Raw genomic sequence first — 18,740 nt, forward strand, 5'->3', positions numbered from 1 at the left:
GCATTTCTGTCCAGACAAAGATAAGCTCTTTGGAAATCCAAACCCAATTAAATGCAATCCTGCAGGTTTTCACAGGAATAGTCTGACACCGGATTTGTGGAAGGATGCCCATTTCAACATCTCCAGGATTGACTGAAAATGTGTGACCGGTGAAAACCTTACATATTTAAAAAGACATAATGAGGGTGAAAGGTTAGCTCTTGTATTTTCATTTTCATAGAAAAGATGCACTTCCAGATTAACCGTAACATTTTACCAATGATCTTGTGTTGAATAGAGATTACCCTCAATTAAACACACCCAAATCATCCAAAGGGATTAGGAGGCATAGTTTTCCTTTCAGAAAATCATATTTGTGGGTGGATACATAGTGCTGATATTGTAATATTCAGTGGGCTCTAAACTGATAGCCCAGTTTATGGGAGACATTTCATACTACTGCAGTTGTGTGAACAGCAGAGTAGACTCCACTGGCTTGTCTGCCCACTTTATCTATTATTGACAAGTTGTGAAGCTCGAATCTGACAAAACTGGTTTCATTCATTCGTACAATAGGCAAAGCTTAGCAGTTCTACATTTCAAAGGAGGCATTTGGGCTCCCTTTCACTCTCTTGTCAAACTACCTGGTCCAGATTGAAGAGTGTCATCAATACATTATTGACCATGGAACGGACGGTGGCTCGGGAGAAAGAGAGCAGCAAGGGATCAGAGAACAGAAGGGATCAGACACCTTGGCGATTCCTTAATAAGGCTGTCCACTCTGCAATAGGGATGCACACATAATGCTCATTCCTTCATGAATCATATATTGTATTATACTAAATGCGCTACATAATTTTGGAGGTAATCAGGCTGCACTTAATTACAGAAGAAAGATTATGATGAGGACAAAACCACATATTTGAACATCACCCATTGGTTATCATGACCTTAACCCTTGACCCCAACAGCCCTGATGACCTGCCAGCTCCCTGTTTGGCCTATAAGCTGTCTGAGATGTTCCAGGGTTAATTGCAAAATCCAAATATCCAGCTGGACAGTCCATTGTGTCCCCGTGAACAGTGCCAAAAATGCAACACAACAAATAACACACAGTATAATTCTACACTGATCCTCAGAACACTAGTATACAATTATATATTAACTGAGCTAATAGCTAAATAAACAACTGCAACCATAAGAGTTCGGTGGGTGAGCAATCTTCTTCTGGGTGGGGGTGACGGAAAGGCGGATGCAGACGCAGCTAGGCACCTTTTTATGGGGCAGCACATCAGATGCAGGTAAAGACACACCCTCATAAATTACAATAGAAGTCTTTGGGCAAACAGATTCTGTCTGAACCCATATCTTTTCATCACAAAACAGACAGAAATGCATTGAGTCAATAAGTAACAACTTCTATGTCTAAAGTCACCTATGACTCGCTAAATATCCCTTTGCAACAAGACTAACTATCCCTCATGTGGATGGTAGCTCCCAGTGAGCACTGGAGTTCCGCCTATCTAGGTTAGGGGATAGATACGAGACTGGCCCTACCCTCTCTCAATACTTTGTCTAGCCTCTAGAAAGAGGTTCACACTTTCAGAAGTAAAATCTGTCTATTTATTACTGTTGCTTCCTCCTCGTGTGACTTATCAATTCCAAACACCAATAGTTCTGTTTATAAAAATTGAAATAGAAAGCAATCTAATGTGTAGATTTTCTATGTTTTGTCTTTGTTTGTTTTGTGTGTATACCTATTCACACAATTCTACTTACAGAGTCAATCTGTTCACTAAAAAATGATGCTAGTCAACCGAGCTCGCTAGTTGGTAGGCATGCCTCGAAGTTCAGGTCATCACCCTGAACTTTTTGCTGTCAAAAGGTTTCAGCGGGATGGGTATCACACTCCGCTTTCTTCAGGACTCTAACTTGAACACTGTGTGTCAAGTATCAAACATTTTCTGGTAAAAAAGACAACATAATTCTTCATGTCTTAATCTCCATTTTTGGGAGGAGAGCATCTCCATTTTCTGCAGGCATCATATTTGCCGGGTTCTGTACAAGGGAATATATAAAACATTGAACCACCATTTTCTAGTCTTGTAACCATCTTATCAGGGCATCAAAAAGCACATTGAATAGTGCCCCGGCTGTCTTTCCGGTTTTTGACTTTGTTTTGCACTTCTCTTTTTCTGATCCTCGAATGTCTATCTACTCAGCGCAGTAGACCTGTAAATGGACAACCAGAGATAATATGCCTTGGTTGTCAGCTATGTGCAATACTTGTTTATCTGGTGTAAGTGTCAACAACACTCTTTTTCATATTCTTGTGTTGTTTTAAAACATATTCACAAAGTTTGCTCACCAGTATTTCGGGGGCTGCCACTGAGTTGCTGTCTTGCCTGTGTCTTTTAGTGTTTTACTTGTACTTGAAGGGATTACAGTTCATACGGTTGTTATTCACGGTTCATATTGCAGTCTAAAATGACAAGCATTCTGAATTACTTCAAGTCCAGGTTTCTGCACTCATCACTAAACTCATTACGTTTTCTGGCTCTGTGATTTTTCCATATCGCATATTATGCTATTCATCCCTCTAGTGGGTACTGTTATCCTTCGTTCTCTCTTTTTATTTCAATAGCGGACACCCAATAGCCCAACCAACTTCTTTCGAAGCTTCCTCAAGTCTATGTTGTGAGCAATTTTTGTTCCGGATGGGCCGCATATTAGTCTGAGCGAGCAGGACGCGTCATACCTGTTTTATTGCTCTATCAGCCCATTGTTCGTATCGCTCATTCAGTTCTGTATACAATGCAATACGGAGTATGCGGAAGTGTCATATGGCATATTTTTAAAGTCATGTGACTCGCGAGCCTGGCGTTTTTTAGTCTTCTTTGTATGTTCATACCACCTAATCTATGTTAGAGATTTGTATTCCGATAGCCTATATGGCAATGAATTAGAAGGATTGATCTTCTGTCTTTAATTCCAATACATGTGTCATCACAGACTTCCCTTTCGAATGCCTGGAGCTAGTGTGGTTTCTTGGTTGCTTTCGGCCGTGGGGTGTTCTGGATGGTATGGTTTTTCATTCATATTGTTTTGATTGCGCCACAATTTTACTTCAACTGTGTCTTTCCAGTGTTCACTCTTCCAAGTGGTTAGTAGTGGTGTATTTGTCAGAGGGAGAGATTTATTCTCATGTAGCTCCTGTCATCAATTATAACAATTAATATGTTAGTTAGTTAGTTTATTATTTGGTTTGCACACCAAACCCCTAAGTATCTGGGCGCATTGCATAGAAATACAGGTGTTACAGTTCCACGAAAAGGTAAATACTGTTGAAATAAAATACAGTAGTAGACATACATATTAGGCAGACAGTAAGCGGTGCAAGGCAAAATTGCATAGAAATACAGGTGATACTGTTCCACGTAAAGATAAATACAATTCAGATAAAGTGCAATAGTAGACATAAATATTAGGCAGATCGGAAGCAGTGAAAGGCAAAATCAGTACTCAAAGAGAGTGGCTGTAAGTCAGAGACTTGAGGCATCAGACATCAGTCGAGACTAGACAATTGTTGGTGTTTTTCCATAAAATATGGAATGTCTGGTCCATTCGAAGATGAATAGGGAGAGAGTTCCAGAAATGGCCGGCCTGAACCGGAAAGCTAGTGCCCTCAGCTTTTTTCAGGTTAAATATAGGAACTACAATGCAATGCAAATTTGCAGTTCTAGTGGGACATGATGAGGCTTTATTCATGATTGTATCTCTTAGATACTGCGCTGCAGCATTATTTACACATTTATGAGTAATGGAGACCATTTTGAATTGGATCCTGTCTTTGATAGAGAGCCAGTTGTGCACTCTTCTGACCTCAGATATCTGTTGCCTCTTTGGGATGCTTATAGCTGTTCTTAAGGCATTATTTTGTAGAATTTGTAGTTTGTTCAGAATCTGTTTGTTGGCTCCTGTGTAGAGGGCATTACGATAATCAAGTTTAGACAAGATTAAGCCTCTTGCTAATGTGATGCAGCTATTAGTAGATAAAAAGGATTTGCACTCCCGTATCAGCTTGCACGTGTATGCCGTAGCAGAGGCTGTTGCGTTGACTTGTTTGCCCAGGTTCAGTGTTGAGTCCAGGTAGAATCCTAGAATTTTAGTCACCTTAATGACTTTAATATTAATGCTGTCTATGTTAAATGACCTCTATTGGCTTCCCAGTTTGGTGGGGTTGGCTGGGGCTCCTAGGATCAGGATCTCGGTCTTGTCATCATTCAGGCATAGGCCATGGGCGGCCATCCATGCCTGAATGATTAAGTATATTCTATTGACTAGAGCCATGTCAGTGTCATAGGCACCTGAAAGGGATAAGAGTATCTGGGTGTCTTCTGCATAATGAGTGCAGATGACACTCAGATGATCTAAGTCGTCAAACAATGGCTTCGCAAATATATTATGCATGGTCGGTGTGCCGCACAAGCCTTGCGGGACACCGCATGTGATAGGATAGGGGTCAGCAGCAGCTGAGTGAAAGAGATATGTATGTTTGATAAGTGATTGGTGTATTTTTCAAAGCTTCAGACAGTTGGCCACTGTATCTAGATTGGAGTCATGGTGCTTAAGATGTATTGTGTCACCTTGGTAGCTAGTGTGTATGAAGCCAATTATTCCGAAATGCCTAGACAGTGCCAGTCAAGTAAGAAGTCTCTCCATTCTTTACATTGTGGCCAGAGTATGCCAACAGATTAAGCCCTCAAGAGGGCTTTTTAACCGGAATATCCTGACCTGCTCCATTTTTAAGAGCATTTCCCCAATATTACCTCCTCTTTTTGATTTCTGAACTTTTTCAAGAATGGTCCAAGATATATCATTTTCTGTATGGTCATTGTTCACATAGTGCACCACTAATTGGGCAGTCATCCGTTTTGTCTTGATATTCGATCTGTGTTCACAGATTCTGATTTTTATGGCCCTGGTCGTCATACCAATATATTTCTTCTCACATGGGCATTTTATCAGGTATACAACATGTGCTGTGTTGCAATTTGTGCGGGATCTCTGCTCCCATGGCAATGGCCATCCTATATCTATGGACATGGATCATTTTGTGAAAGGGCATACCGAGCACAGCCCACATGGAGTGTGTCCAGTTGTTTCAGTTAGACCCCGCAGTCTCATTTGTTTCTCACTGTCTTTTTTGTCTTCTTTATAAGTGTGCACTAACGAATCCCTGATATTCCTTCTCCTCTTGATTGCAAATAAAGGGAGGTCCAGAGTGCTTTTCCCCACATTTAAGATGTGCCATCATCTTTTAACCTCTTTTTAAATGTTATTCACCACTGGTGAATGACTGAAGACAGATGTTATCTGGTCATCACCTCCTGGTCTTTTCCCATGTTGCATCAATGTGATCTCTCTGGGTATGTTTTGCGTTCTTTTTCTTGCATGTCTGATCATTTTCTCTGGGTAATTCCTTTCTCTCAGTTTTTCAGTCAATATTTTGGCTTGAAGATCATATTTGTTCTGTGTAGTACAGTTTCTTCTAAACCTAAGAAATTGCCGAAGGACACATTTTTTTCCAGGTTCTTTGGTGGAAACTATTAAATTCTAACAGTGAATTTCTATCTGGCGTTTTTTGATATATTTTTGTTTCTAGTTGCGTTCCATTTCCTCTGATCTTCAAGTACATAAATGTTGCTTCTTCCCTACTGAATTCATGTGTGAATTTGAGGAAGGAATTTTGGGCATCAAGCCATTCTATGAATTTCACCAGAGTGTTTTTACCCTCCTCAAACAGAATGAGCACATCGTCTATGTAGCGTTGCGAGCTTAGGATGTTATTTAGGAAAGGGTAAGACTGATGGTATACTCTCCGTTCCTCAAAGTCTGCTACATAGAGGTTCGCTAAGCATGATGCAAACATGGCAGACATTGCGGTACCAGATATCTGCTCATAGAATCTATCTTCTACCAAGAAATAGTTTTTGTGAGCGCTACCTCAGCTAATTGCATTATAAACTGAATAGGTATCTCAAGTGTGGGTCTTATTTCTTGTAGTACTTTCTCAATTACTCTCAGGGTTCCACCCTGCAGAATTTTAGAGTATAATGAATCTATATCCATAGTGACTATATAGATGTTGTCACTGGATAGGGTCATACCTTCAAGGTGTAACAATGCCGATGTTGTATCCTTGGTGTATGATCTCATTTTGGTCACCTCGTTCTTAATTTTTAAAAAAAGTGAGACAATGGTTCTAGTATTGAACTTATTTATGAGACAATTGGGCATCCCGGTGGTGGTGTGAGGCCCTTATACATCAAAAAGAGGAGGAAATATTGGGGCAATGCTCTTAAAAAGGGGGTAGGTCTGGATATTCCGGTTAAAAAGCCATCTAGAGGGGTTAAATGATGAAATCTGTTGGCAAACTCTGGCCACAAGGTAGAGAGCGGAGATACTTCTCACTTGACTGCCACTTTCTAGGCATTTAGGAATAATTGGCTTCATACACACTAGGTACCAAGGTGACACAATTCATCGTAAGCAACATTACTCCAATCCAGATATGGTGGCCAACTGTCTGAAGATTTCAAAAATATGCCAATCACTTATCAAACATACATATTAATTGTTGTGATGAAAGGCGCTACATGAGAATACATTTCTCCCTCTGACAAATACACCACTACTAACCACGTGGGAGAGTGAACACTGGAAAGACACAGTGCAAGTAAAATTGTGGCGCAATCAAAACAATATGAAGGAACACCCCACGGCCAAGAGAAACCAAGAAACCATGCTAGCTCCAGGCATTCAAAAGGGAAGTCTGTGATGACACACATATTGGAATTCTAATTCATTGCCATAGGCTATCGGAATACACACTTCTAACATAGATTAGGTGGTATGAACATAGAAAGAAGACTAAAAAACACCCGTCACGCGAGGCACATGACTTTAAAAATACGACATACGACACTTCCGCATACTCCGTATTGCAGTGTATGTGGAACTGAATGCGCGATACAAACAACGGACCGATCGGATGATAAATCAGGTAAGACACGTCCTGCTCACTCAGACTAATATGCGGCCCCAGGGGAACAAAAATTTCTCACAATAGAGACTTGAGGAAGCTTTGAAAGAAGTGGGTAGGGCTATTGGCTGTCCGCTATTGAAATTAACAGAGAGAACGAAGGATAACAGTACCCTCTAGAAGGATGAATACCATGAAATGCAATATGGAAAAATCACGGAGCCAGAAAACAAAATGAGTTTAGTGACGAGTGCAGAAACCTGGACTGGAAGTAATTCAGGATGTTGGGTCGTTTTAGGCTGCAATATGAACCGTGAATAACAGCCGTATGAAACGTAATCTCTTCAAGTAAAAGACTAAAAGACTCAGTGGCAGCCCTGAAATACTGGTGAGCAAACATTGTTAATATGTTTGAAAACAACACAAGAATATGAAAGAGTGTTGTTGATACTTAGACCATGTAAATGAGTATTGCATGTAGCTGACAACCTACATACGTGAAACCTATCCCCTAACCTAGATAGTTGAAATACCAGCGCTCACTAGCAAGCTACCATCGACATGAGGGATATTTAGTCTCGTTGTATAGGGATATTTAGCTAGTCATGGGTGACTTTAGACGTAGAGGTTGCTACTTATTGACTCAATCATTTTCTGACTGTGTTGTGATGAAAAGTTCCAGAAGTTCCTCTAACAGTGACAAAGGCCGCGCCATAGCCAACGAGGCTGTCCCCAATGGCGCGGCTCTTGTAGGGCCAAGTGGCACCTCCAGATCCACGGTAACAGGTTTGAACAACCCTCCGGGCTCTCTTCACGAATTCATCAGCGTCAGAGTCTTGGCTATTGGAACATTTCTGGTTTGTGATGACCCCTGTGGTGACATGGTGCTGGACTCTATATGTATGAATGACACTTTTTGATGTGTCTGGGTCGTTGTTTTGGGGACGTTTAAAACGATGTGTGAAAAAAGGATAACTTTTTGGGGGCAATGTGAATAAAATGCTAAATTGCCTTAATGATTTGGCATCGTTGCAGCACACGTGAGGCCAGCACACGTATGGTGCATGGTATGCAAAGACTGGCATCTCAACCTAAGTCAATAACTAGACTTCGAATATATGGTGTAACTTACTGAGGCTCATCCTCTTCGGCGCTATTCAAAACATTTGCTTATTTAAGAAAAAGCTTCACAGAGAGAGAAGGGGTGGGGAGGGGGAGAAGCAGCCGAGATGAAACATCTCCTAGGAGATTGGCTGACTGCCTGGGATGTATAACCAGCAGGCTCCTCGCGCCAGGATCTACAGTAAATGCTAGGGCACTGATTCAATGAATTAAAAGGCGCGCAAGGGCTAATGAGAATGGTGTGGGGTGGGAGTAGGCGTTAAGACCCAGGGGCCCATGGCTTGGTTCGAGCGAGAGATCGACAGAGAGAGAGTGAGGGAGGAAATGTTGCTTTTTTGACAGATGAGAGAAATCCCCTCAGCGTTGGCCCTGGGAAGGGAGAGAGAGCGAGAGAAGTGAAGTCGAGCACCTGCTGGCGGAGGACAGCATTAGCAGCACAGGCAGAGCTGAGGGGAGAGCGCGCTGACTCTCTTGCCGTCTTCTCTCGTCTGCTGCCAGAAGCAGCTTCTGCTCTGCGATCAACTCTTCCAGCATAACCTTGGCAGCCGAGCCCCCTCCTAGCCCCTGGATCAGGATTTCGGTGCTGGGGCACATTTGGCTACGAGGCTCGCCCTGCTCCTCCCACGGCGAGGTGCCGCTCCGGTGGCTGCCTGGAGTCACTGAGCCCACGGATGGCTTTTGGTTCAGGGGCTACCACGTTACCAGGCAGGGTGGGAATGATGGCAACGGGCTTCTCCCGCTCACCCCACACTCCACTTGCAGCACATTTTGCCTGAAATTTGCCGCATGATGCAGTCCAGGGAAGGCTTGTTTTTCCTCGGGATGCAGCATTTCGCTGGATTTTAGCTCCTCGCACCGATCCTGTGCGAGACGAGCGGGAACCGCCTGGGTTGTCTGCCCCTTAGGGGTGTGGAGCGATCATCTACCGTCCAGCAAGTGAGGAGATATCTCCAGTCACGAGCACACCCCCAGGAACTTGAAGCGAAGTGCGGGGATATTTGCATCAGGACCGTGCAGGAAAGCAGGCGCCGGAGGATGGGAGGGAAGGGGGCTGCCTGGGTGTCCAGTGGGGCCTCTCTTAGTTTGATTTGTACCCTGTGAGTCTGCACCGGACAACTTCTGCCCGCATCTCCTTCCGTGCACGGCCAGAGCGGGACCACGAAGCCCAGGTAGGTGCTGATCGCCGGCTGCTGTGAATCCGTTCTGATGCTGCTGCACAGGTCTGCTTCAGGTTAGGGTGTCACTTTCGGATCCCTATCCCAGCCTGCACAAGATCACCCCACTTCGACACAGCCGCCCAGGTGCACACATTCTCAGCCCCACCTAGGGCATAATGGCAGCACGCCAAGAATGGGCCCGGCCTCTGGCCTTGGGTTCCCACCATCCCATCTCCAGGTAGTGAGTATATCAGCACCCCGCCGCCTACAGGAAGCCGGTGGGAGAACTGCCACCAAGCCTGTGGCCCCCGTACTTGCAAACACCCCAACCGTTCCCATCGTGATCCAGCTGCCCAGCAACCCCTCAGTCTTTGAGCTGCTGGTACCCAGCACCAAACACCCACGCACTGAAAGCACGATTCCCCCGGCAACGTCTTGGAAGAGGAGTTTGCAAAGAGCTCCTCCGACCCCTCCAGACAGAGCGCGAGAGGCGCCTCGTTAGGATGCAGAACCAGCCAATAAATAATTGAGCACACGCGTGTAGACCTTTGAACAATACAAGTTTGCTTCCGGGTGTGAAAGCACAGCGTGGGAGCCGAGAGCTTCAACTTAGTGTTTCGATTTCAGGAACTGCACATTAGACGTGACAGGCCGCTTTTGCATACATTAAATTAGTACGTGCTTTAGTTTCATGTGCTTGTAGATACTGGGCACGCGTGTGAAGCACCTGGTCTTATTGCCCAATTAAAAAAGACATGTATCTGAGCGTGGGCGTAGGCACCGAGTTTCATCCAGCCCACCCACGGTCCCATGCGTGGGTTCCTCATAGGGCCACAGACTGGGCAGTCCGGAGCGTCGCACAGTGCTGGTGGCTGGAGTGGGCAGGCGGCATGGCGCTAGGCGAGGCGCCCACCACCGGTGCAGCGCGAGGAGCGGCTAATGAGGCGAGGCATGCGTGCCTTTTGTCAGTCTGCGCACGCATGCCCGATGAAACAGATCAGCGCCGGAGAGGGAGAGCCCTCGCCCAGAGGTTTGGGCAGCTCTGCCTCCCCTTTGATCTCTCTCATCTCTGCTCTCAGATGCTCTCAGCATCACGCCAACTTTCCCTACTTACAAGGCACAGCCCTGCGGGGTTTCATGCGGAAGGAACATATTGGCTGCCCGATCATTCCCCCAAACCCGCCAGCAATTATTAGCGAGAGTGTACATATGTGTCGAATTGCTGTTCTCCTGTAGAGGCCAATCATGAACTCGTTGGCTGCATGCTACATGTGGCCACATGTGGACACATGTGCGGCTTGTACGTAAGGTTAACGGCCACAGGTGAACAAAGTATGCTCATTTTCACTATGTGTAATACATCGGCCAAATCGTTTCATTTGCATTGACAGGAAGCACTCACCTGTGTGTGGCTAGTGAACAGTGACATACCTGTTGTACTAGTATGTCTGCTGGTGCATAACTGATTATCGTTCACCCTGTAGTCACATACCGACCTCATATATGTTAATAAATGCATATGTGTCTCTTACTTTATATATGTGCCTGTACGTAGCCGTTAAGCTATACATAATGCACGTGTCCGAACACGCATGTGTGAATACGCAGTCACCCACCACCCCGAGGAGAAACGTGTACGTGATAATATAATGCACATTCACACTAATGCATTTTGCACAGAGAAGCTATGTCACTAAACGGACTTATACGGGCATAGGCGCTGCTTCACCTTCTTGCGATCCTCATATATGTTTACTCGCATACTTCTGCCCAGGTACTGACGTCATTAAGAATATGTTTGTCCATGGCACATAAAGACTACTAGGTTCACATACATGGTACACACAGGGTTGGTTTGGCCATTTATTGGAATTAATAACCGAGGGAGGCAAACTGCATGACATATGTCGCCAAGGTACGCTCCAGACCATTCCCAGCCAATTACTTTATTGCCGCTGTGTAGCGTGCAATGCCCATGTGGGCGAGACTGCTCCAGCCCAAGTACAGTAGAAATGCACAGGATGCTGGCAGGCATTGGAAACTGCATTTACACTAATCTGCTGTGTCACAGGAAATCCTCCAGAAATAACTACACGGGGCACCGCGTAGAAAAGTGGGCGTGTAACCATGAAGCCCCAGCGTGGTAATGCCAGGCAAGTCTTTCAGTTTGTAGTTCAACTTGAAATTCGAGAGCCTGCACTCGAGCATTTTGTGAGCCACTGCAACACACAATTCTGTTATTTTGTTCACAATGTCAAACGCACGGGAGGACTCTTTCTATCCATTCTTTAAGTCTGCCATCAAGTGGAGTTGGGTGCGGACGTCAAGAGGGGACGCTTATATGGAGGCAGCTGCCTTGTCTTGTACATTATCCAAAAACAATGAGGTAATGGCTGGAAGGTTTAGAATGAATCTTAACCTCTGGCATTGCTCTGGGCAACCCTTCAGACCATCGTTCTTCACCTGCCAAGCCATTACAAATGGGGAATGGCCATATGCAAATCAGGCTTGGTCACACCCCAAAAGGGGCAGTCCAGCCCGAACTGCTAGGTCACATCCCTTCTGCAGAGGCCACAAGCATCCACAGACATGTTTCGGCCTTGTTGGGCCTCATCAGAGAGGAGTAGCTTAAGTCTCTAGGCCAGCAGGCACAGGACCCGTCCTGCTCGGAATGACAAAGCAAAAACAAAGAAGTGATGGCTGAAAGGGTTAGAATGAATCTTAACCTCTGGCATGGCCCTGGGAAACGCCCCAGACCATCATTCTTTGCCTGTCAAGCCATTAGAATGGGGAAAGATCATAAGCAAATCAGGCTTGGTCCCACCCCCAAATGGGCAGTTCAGCCTGAACTGCTAGGTCACATCCCTTCTGCATGAGGCCACACACATCGCCAGACATGTTTCGGCTTTGTTGGGCCTCATCAGTAAGGAGCAAGTTGAGTCTCTAGGCCCATCAGGCAGGGGACTCCTGCCTTGGCATACCCATCCCACTCAGGGTGACATAGCAAAAACAAAGAAGGGATGGCTGAAATGGTTCGATTGCTCTGGGCAACTCTCTAGACCATCGTTCTTTGTCTGCCAAGCCATTACAGAAGGGGAAAGACCATATGCAAATCAGGCTTGGTCCCACCCCAAAAGGTGCCATCCAGCCCAAACTGCTAGGTCACATCCCTTCTGCACGAGACCACACTCATCCCCAGACTTGTTTTGGCCTTGGAACCAAGCTGCACCTCAATGAGCAGGCCCAACAAGGCCGAAACATGCCTGGGGTTGCGTGTGTTTCCGTGCAGAAGGGACATGGCCTCACAGTTCAAGCAGGGCTGCTCCCATTGGTGGAAGTACCGGACTGATTTTCTGTCTGAAGTCTGGACCCCTTTTACAATGGCGCAGACAGGCTAAAAACGGTGCAGTGGAAGGTTGCCCACAGCAATGCCAGTGATTCAGATTAATTAGAAAAATTCAACGCACCACTTTTTTGGTTTTAGTTTGTCTCCCTATGTCAGAGAGGTTATGCCCAAACGTGGGTTCCTTGCTCTCTGTGCCATAGGCAACCAAGCTACACCTCACTGAGGAGGCCCATCAAGGCCAAAACATTTCTGGGGTTGCTTGTGTTTCTGTGCAGAGGGGACCTGGCCTAGGAGTCTGGGCAGGGCTGGCAGTATCTGACTGATTTGTGTATGGCTGGGCTCCTTTTGCAATGGCACAGAAGGGCTAAACAACGGTGGAGTGAAAGCTTGCCCAGAGTAATACCAGTGGTTCAGATTAATTAAAAACCTTCCACTCATCACTTTTTTGGTTTTAGCTTGTCCATTATCTGACACTGGAATAAAGTATTCAAACAGTGATCTTTATTTCTATATAATACATTTTTCTTTTTTTGCCGGTTCCTGCAGATGTGTACCTGTCTGTACTCACGCATGATAAATCTGTCCTTACAGAGAAAGTAGACTAGCTGTCTGCTCTCAGCACACACCACCACAACGCCAACATGATATTTCCACATTTTGACCCGCTATGCTTTGAGGAACATGATTAAAGTGCACAAGAACTATGCATATTTATGTATTTGTGAATGTGGTCTTGTTTGGTGCTTTGGTGCAGTTTAATTGAGACTTTTATATTGTAGAGTTACCTGGAAACAAGCTCGAGAGGACACTTTGACCAATACATAGTTAAGCGAGACACCTCTGTGATGTGCAGTCGGAGCACCATAGTTAATCCACTTTTTGAAAAGCCTGACCACACCCCTATGCAACAGGGTCTCCATTTCCTGTGAAGCCCTTCTCCCCAAACTCATTGGCCGTTGTTACCACCTGAGATTATTAAAGCTTTAATACTTACAGTTAAATGTGGGCATCTGGAGCTCAGCCCAGCGTCAGCCAATCACTAGACAAATCTGTTCATGGGCTTAAATAGTCTTGAACTCTCACTGAGGGCCTGATTCACAGAAGCATTGTATAATGGCAGTATCCCATAGGATTATAATCTTCATATTTACAAGGCACCAGCTGGCGTAAAACTTCTGTATGCCGACAGGCTATTAACCTGCACTACAATGCTTTAAGCATTGTATAATGGCACAATCCCATAGGAATACACTCTGTGCATCAGGCCCTAAGTTTTTAATGGACAAGGTGGCATCTTCCCTTCCTCACATGGCACCTCACATGTTGGAGATCTATTGCCTCTTCTCTTAATGTGACTTTATGAAGAAGTGATCAATTTTGCACGGGATTCAAGTGTTTTGATTATGACCATTCCTGTAACATAATTTGATGAAAGACCCCCACATTATACAGTGGGTTAATTGGTACTAGTGTATATTGAGTTCATGGCTAATACAAGGGCTAACATGGATACCTCAAAAATAGCCTAGCGTTACATAATAATCTTCTATGTCTTCTTGGTTTCCCGCGCCCTGATGCCTGCGGGCTACCGGCGCGTAATAAGCACGCAGATAACATAACATAATATATGCAATTAGTTTAAGAACAAAGAATTGAATGGCATAATGCACAGGCACTAGTGGCAAGGCTTCATCTAGCTGCCAAGTGTGGTAAGCGTTTTTCTCAAGTTTATGCCATTTGCTTTCTTACAGTCTATCGTGCAAAAATTGGCCAGGGAGCCAGTTCTGCTGCAGCATAATTACAATACAAAATTGCAAATGCACCAGTGCAAAACCTCTGCAGTGCACACCTTGGTAGGATGTACTAAATCACTCTAGTAACTGGTGGATATTATATTAACTCGAAACTGTGATCTTCTTGCCTGGGATAGGCAGGGCAGGATCGATAAATAACCTGTGAAAAAGTGAAGGCATGGCGGCTGTTCTGAATGGAGGGCCACTCCACATGCCATAACTTTGGTAATATTAGGTGAACAGCTTAATGTTTGGTAACTACATGCCACCAACGTTTCGGTTAAGTCCTTCCTGGATTTTTTCAAGTCCCGAAAAAGCCAAACAACTTCAAAATGAATGCACAAGGAATAGAAACCCATGTTGTGTTTAAAGTTTGACTTGCAGTTGTGGGGCTTCATAAGTAACCTAATCCTGCTAATGGTCGGTTGTGTACCTTTGATAAAACAAAATTGTTACTTGAATCTGATCAAGGACATACCAAGGCACTCTTATGGGAAAAACTCCCAGTACTTCAAAGTAACATTCAAAACGTCAATCAAATAAGGCAGCAAAACAATGTTCAGGGAATATTTATGAAACAAAATATTGTTATTAATAACAAGATTTTACCCACCAAAGGGCTTCTTAGTAGAAACAATACATACATTCAATATAATTTAACATAGACAAATTAAACAGTACAATTACAAGATAGAACAACTTGGATGGTTTGAGGTCCAGCTTATCTCATTTGTCATTTTAGAGCTGACACTTACACCAGGGAAATATTAGAACAAAAATATTGAAACACATTAATTATATAATTATACATTAAATATATCCTTGAACATCTCCCCAAGACACCTCCTTCACTTAGTGGAACTTAATTGGGAGTATCTCAGTTCTTCTCAGACTTGAAACAGAAGAATGTGTAGGACTTCACCCAACTCGTTGCCTCCCTATTGATGTCCATTGTTTTAAAGAGAGTCACGTACTGATACATTATTAGCATGGACGTGATTTGATGTACACATTTATTACATTACTTCCAATTGTTTAAGCAATTTATTTTGTGACTTACTTTCCCCACATTTGAACTAAAACTGTGCATGGCACCCATGCAATATTTGAGTGGGCTAATGGATGCTTTGTTTACAGCAGTGCTGCACTACTCTGACCCCCTTATCAGGTTTTCAAGACAGCCATTAAATATGCAGTTCACATTTGGATCAATACGAGGCACATTGATCTCCTGGACATGGACATGTATGATGTTTAAAACGGAAGCCTGACCTGCTTGTGTAAGTTGAGGACTTAAGTTCTGGTTACTTATAGATGGAATACAGAAGAGGAACGCAAGTGCAAGGTACATTTAATTTCTGTTAAAGTAACATTTTCAGGAAAGTAAGTTAGTGCAAGCTGAACTCAGCATGCGTTTGCCCATGAAAGAATATCTCAGGGGCATGGGCATCGTGTTTGTCTTGGAAGGCAAACGTAGCAAGGCAACGTAGCGCAACACAGGTTCGAGTCCCGGTCCTGTGCTTAGAAACCACTCTTTGATATTAAGTGTATTCTAAAGGATTAATTTGGTTGCTAAATTTTCATGACATGCCATTTTAAGTGGGTGTCATATGTTTGCCCTGATCTCCCCACTTATGTATTTTAACACCTTATTACTCATGCACCATTCCACTGCTGATCTGCAAGATGATGAGGTGAGACCAAGTTTTCATTCTGCTAGAGCCATTCTTTGGCTCTATCAGAATAATTCCGGCATACTCACACAAGGGAGACTATGTGGAGGCTGTATGATGTGTTGGGGCACAGAGATAATCACATGGGAGTTTGTGCACACATTATACATAAACGATCCTCTAGCCAAAGGCTCACATGGTCCATTACATATCCTTCCAATCTAAGATGACCCACATTTGGGACACTCATATGAATGAATAATTTAGTCAGCAGTCAAATGTGTCCCTTTTCTGTGTCTAGTCTTGCATGGAACGATCCGAATGATCCCAGAAAGAGCAACGTGCTGCAAGTGAAGGATCATATCTGTACGTAGTGACTAGAAAGTGCTACCTCTAGTGTGCATGAGCAGTCTGCTTTATATATTTACAAGCAACACTTTTAGATGTTCATACCTTTTCCAGTAGATGGGGTCAAATCAGTGTCAATAGAGTTAATGGCTGGATTCACAGAGCCTTTTTCAATGTGATTGTACCCTTATAAAACCCTTCGGTGAATCAGGCCCAGTATGTAGTGAGCTAAGGGTGGGCAAAACGTCGAATTTTGCTTTGCAGAAGAAAAGGTCCGATCCCAGCAAAACACACACCCTCCTCCTTTTCGCCCGGGAAGCAAAAATTACTTTTTGGACATTTTCCCTTCCGAAATTTGATTTTTTGAAGTTTTTGATTCAAGCTCACATATATTTCAGACATTTGGGAGCTGTGAAATGGTTCACCTCTATAATTTGCCTATTTGTGCATCTAAATAAAAACTGGCCAAAAATGGAAAGAACCCAAGTGGCGAAATGAGAATGCTATCGGCTCCTCCAGTGTAGAGGAATCAGAGGCGAAACTCACACATTTAGCTTTGCGGGCTAAAATTGGGCCAACCCCTATATGCTACAGATTTGGTTGCTCAATAATGCACATTCTAAATGCTATGAAAGGGGCACAATTAAGTTCTTGCATCATATCAAGTATATTTCTTTTCAGTTAGCACCATAAATGGGAGCTTTTTGATACTCACATGACTACATGTGTTTAATACAAGTGTGCTTCGTCAGGGCAAAGTTAAAATCTGAAAATATAAATCAAGAGTTACGTTTAGAATTGTATGAACAATGGGATTATAAATAATGTGTAAGAATTGTAACCATGAATGGAAATCTGCATTGTACTAGATATTCGTGTGTCGATGAAGATAACGCTAAAGCTTGAGTGGGTCAAAGAGAAAGGAATCAATTAGCACTATTCTTTAAAAATAAGTAAAAACGGAGCCAAAGTTAACAGGTTTGAAAGAAGAACAAGTATGACATGCATTTTCATACTTGCCATATACTCAATACATGTTTGCTGTTTTACCAAAAACGTATACACAGGTTAAATTCTATGAAAAGAGTATTCTAACGTCCGTATTTGCAGATGAAAAGTTGGTATCATTTTAGGGCATTTTTCATACTTGACGTATTTACTTGTGTTATATATCTGCAATCGTGACATAAATTGTCAGTATGTCTACATACCTTCATGTGCAAATGTTTCATCTCTATGTCATATGTAGTCTGTGATTAGAGTTATAGATGCTTGAGATCGTAGACAATTCACTTTCACTGGTACATATTAATGATATTCCATGAAGTGGAACTATATGGCAACTAATAATTTAACATTTCATGTTTTAAAAGCAAAAATAATTATTGTGGCGACTGTAAGATACATAGAGGACATTCTCAGTCCACCCACTAATTAGGTTTTATAAGGTCAAGGTTATGCCTTACTTTTTTTTATGGTGCACGGTTGTTCCCTTTGAAGAGGCCAAGTGTTGGACTGCCCTAGTTCAGTATGCACTTCCAGTCTTCATCTCAAATTTCCACCACAAGGCATTACCCCCATTGTTGTCTGGGAGCATCCCCCTTCCATGGTATCTCGGATATCAAATTATTCTTCATCTGCTTGGGCCTTAATAAAATTGTGCAATTTAAGAAGGGTGGGCGACTGGCCAGGGAAAGTGTGAAACCTTGCCCTAAACTCATTCCTGATCCAAAAGTACATAAATATATTAAGGGGGTGGAGCTGCCTCGACCCCTGAAGTGTTTGAGGGACAAACATTTCCGGTGGTTTAATAAACACTGAATTTATCAATGCCGGCTAGGGCAATTAGTTGTAGATATACCCGCTTTTGGGTGATTCCCATCCCGACTACATTTTTGGCTGGTGAATACAGAATACTCAAAAAACAAGTGGGGTCCTGGGAGTCCCTCTGCCGTACATTATTCCCAGTTACGAGAGACTTACCCAGAGTCTTTAGCTCACTATCTTTAACAGAGGAGAAATATCTACAACATGTTAGTTATTTGTCCTGCCCTAGTGCAGGCCAGCACCGAAATGCTAAGCAATTCTCCTCTGAACAAGAGTACCAACAGCAACCCCAGACACGTGTTTCAGTCTGCTTGGACCTCATCAGTAGGATGGAGCTGTGCCTCTCTAAGAATAGTGAGCAAGGGGTCCCACAATCAATTTATCAGCAATCTTGTGCCAAATAGCACATGCAGTGAAAACAATATTCCCCACTGCCGGTTTTTGCTTACC

At 43.6% G+C, this 18,740-nt stretch overlaps 1 protein-coding gene across 3 annotated transcripts in view; it reads left to right on the top strand.

Moving 5' to 3' along the window:
- Positions 1-8,358: 8,358 nt before the first annotated feature.
- SGCZ (sarcoglycan zeta) overlaps positions 8,359-18,740 on the top strand; it is a 6,780,780-nt gene continuing 6,770,398 nt past the window's right edge. For all 3 annotated transcript variants that reach the window (XM_069631598.1, XM_069631597.1, XM_069631596.1), the window contains exon 1: positions 8,359-9,315. The gene's annotated coding sequence lies outside the window, so the exon portion shown is untranslated. The remainder of the gene's footprint in view (positions 9,316-18,740) is intronic.

Source organism: Ambystoma mexicanum, chromosome 6q (assembly GCF_040938575.1).
Source record: "Ambystoma mexicanum isolate Mex_15411 chromosome 6q, UKY_AmexF1_1, whole genome shotgun sequence".
In the NCBI taxonomy this organism is placed as follows: Eukaryota; Metazoa; Chordata; class Amphibia; order Caudata; family Ambystomatidae; genus Ambystoma; species Ambystoma mexicanum.